Source organism: Poecilia reticulata, chromosome 12, assembly GCF_904066995.2.
Source record: "Poecilia reticulata chromosome 12, P_reticulata-male-v2, whole genome shotgun sequence".
Lineage (NCBI taxonomy): Eukaryota > Metazoa > Chordata > Actinopteri > Cyprinodontiformes > Poeciliidae > Poecilia > Poecilia reticulata.
Window position 1 is genome coordinate 30,176,366 of NC_088841.1, and position 2,712 is coordinate 30,179,077.

General features: G+C 38.4%; 1 long non-coding RNA gene across 1 annotated transcript; it reads left to right on the forward strand.

Moving 5' to 3' along the window:
* The first annotated feature begins 1,277 nt into the window (after positions 1-1,277).
* On the forward strand, positions 1,278-2,351 carry LOC145554028 (uncharacterized). Its single transcript, XR_014090065.1, has 3 exons — positions 1,278-1,338; positions 1,984-2,115; positions 2,269-2,351. It is a non-coding gene; the product is annotated as an uncharacterized LOC145554028 (long non-coding RNA).
* Positions 2,352-2,712: the final 361 nt, after the last annotated feature.

Here is a 2,712-nt window from a genome sequence, read left to right on the forward strand (position 1 = left end):
GACGAAGGTGCTCCATGCCGTGCTCCATGCTCCACGGACAGAGGTCCCAGCATCGGCTGGCTCTCCGAGTGAGGCAGGAGGGAAGGAGCAGCAGGGGGGGTTTCTCCTCTGAGCACCAAGCGCTGTTTGGAAGGACGGGACAACTCCAAACTCTGTAAGGAGTCACCCCGGTCCTACTCAACTTTTAACATGCAGAGTTTGTTTTAACATCCTTGGTCTTATCCTCTTTTAGTTGGAGTTGATTTGACAAATTGCATGTATTAATATATTTATGGAAAAGAGAGAAATTTCTGTATAAATGTGTAATTTCATAAAATGTTCCAAGTAACAATAAAATTTTTCGAAAGAAAAAACATGATGACATTAAGGACTCCACTTGAGTTTGTTCCTTTGTTTCATTTTTAATAGATTCTTGTTTTTTATTTTGTTTTGATGTTTTTTTGATGCCATAATTGCAATAAACTATAAACTAATTGTTATTTAATGTCAAAGACATAAAAATAGTTAAAGTACAGATTTACATCTGAGCAGCAGCTCCTAGATGATGAACTTAGTTTTTCACTCACTGCTTCAGTATTTTGGTTGTGATTCATTTAATAAAATTATGACTCAATGTAATATTTACTGCTGTTGTATTGAGATCATTTCAAAAGCAGCTGAGGAACAAATTATCTTTTATTCATGTTCTGATGATTGAAATCTTAGAACTGATTCCAGATCTGAAATATTTTTACCATCACTGATATACTTGGATCATTTTAAAATGCTGCTTTTGGATTTAATAATCATCATGCAGGTTATAGTTTCACCAACCAGGGAAGATAAAATCCCCAACATTGAAGAGTCCAGTTGGTTCCAAATTAAAACAGGTTCTGGTTCCATTAGAGGTGAACAGAACCTGGATCAGTAAAATAAAAGCAACAAAATATTTGTGTTCAAACTGGGAGTCATGAGAAGAGTTTATGTCTTCAGAAATCAGCAGGAAAACATTTCTTTGACTCCCCAACATTGAAGAGTCCAGTTGGTTCCAAATTAAAACAGGTTCTGGTTCCATTAGACCTGAACAGAACCTGGATCAGTAAAATAAAAGCAACAAAATATTTGTGTTCAAACTGGGAGTCATGAGAAGAGTTTATGTCTTCAGAAGTCAGCAGGTAAAACTTTCCTCTGACTGTCAGTCAGTCTGACAAGTTAAACCAGTTTGGGTTCATTTCTCCTCATTATACTTTCAGTTTAAACTCACCTGTTCAGGTGTGGCACCAGTCTGGATCCATCGAGGTTCTGTTGGGTCTCAGTTCAGATATTCTTCTTCAACTGTTTGGATCGTTTGAACAAACTGTAAGTTTTCTTTGTTTTCTACTTGAACTTTGTCTTCAGTATCTTTCCTGTTTGTTTCTTATTTTTCTCTCTGATTTTTGTAGAACAGAAAACTACTGACTTGAACTCAAAGTTTCATCTCTCTGCTGTTTGAAGGTTAATCTAAGGGATTATTAGATTATTGATAAACTGGAATCAAACAAATTGATGAAGTTTTGATGTTTCTTTGTTTTCTTCTCTGAACAACCTGCTTTATGTTTTTATTTCCTGGATTCAAATTCTGATCTTCTCTATTAAAGTTAAACACAACAGTTTCAAAGTAAAATATTATTTTTAAAATGTGTTTAATTCAGTCGGATTATTAAGTAGTTAATCTTTGATGGAGCAGGTAGTTTAATGATTGTAAACTAAAATCCTTCTTGTTCAGAGTGAATCAGTGAACGTAAATGTTGCTCTATGTCTCCATCTAGTGGACTGATAGTAGAAGTGCAGCAGCTGATGGCAGCTTCCTCTGCCTCTCTGCTGTCTGACTGCATTCACCTGACACTGATATGAAGCAGAGAAGAAGAGCCAATCAGAGGAGGAGCAGCTGATCTTTTTCCAGCACTAATGATGTAAAGGATGATCAGAGTTGATGTGCAGATGAATGATGTGTTTCCTCTGCAGGTGAAGCTAGAAAGTGTGTGTGAGCTGATGTGAATTCAGCAGCATGGATCAGTGTGAGGACAGAGAGGAGGGAGTCCCTCCCTCTAAAACCACTCTGTGTGGGGAAGATGAGAGCCAGAGCAAAGGTCAGAGGTGAGGTCACCATCTCTAACTGTCCACAGCCCTTTTCACACAGCGTTCACTATATCAGGCCAAAACAGACGTGGTGATGAAGCTGCTGCTGCTCCTCTTTGCTGCTTCATCCAGACTGAACAGATTCAGTTTTAATCATCATGTTTCTGTCAGGATCCATCAGAGACTCAGACCAGAACCAGAACCAGAACCAGAACCCAGCTGTGTGTCCTTTAAGAGCGACTTCTCAAAGCATGGTCCGATTGACTTTAAATCTCCTGAATCTCCACCATCAGAGAGGTGAGCCGTTTTTAACTTTGTAACTGATCCGTTTATCTGTCATTGTGGCCATGTGACGATACCAACTTCTGTTGTGTTCTGTTGCCATGGGAACATGCAAATCATCTTCAAAACAAAACTCCACAGAAAGCTTTTAATAAGAGTTTTTCTATCAGGATCCATCAGTGACACCAGAATCACACGTATACACGTATGTACACTGAGGCTGAGGTTGAGTATAGTATATAAGTAGCCGTAATTGTTCAGCTTGTTGGAGAACATCGCTAATGGAAAGATTAAGAGAGCGCTTTCAGAGACCATTTTGATTTGCTGGGAAGT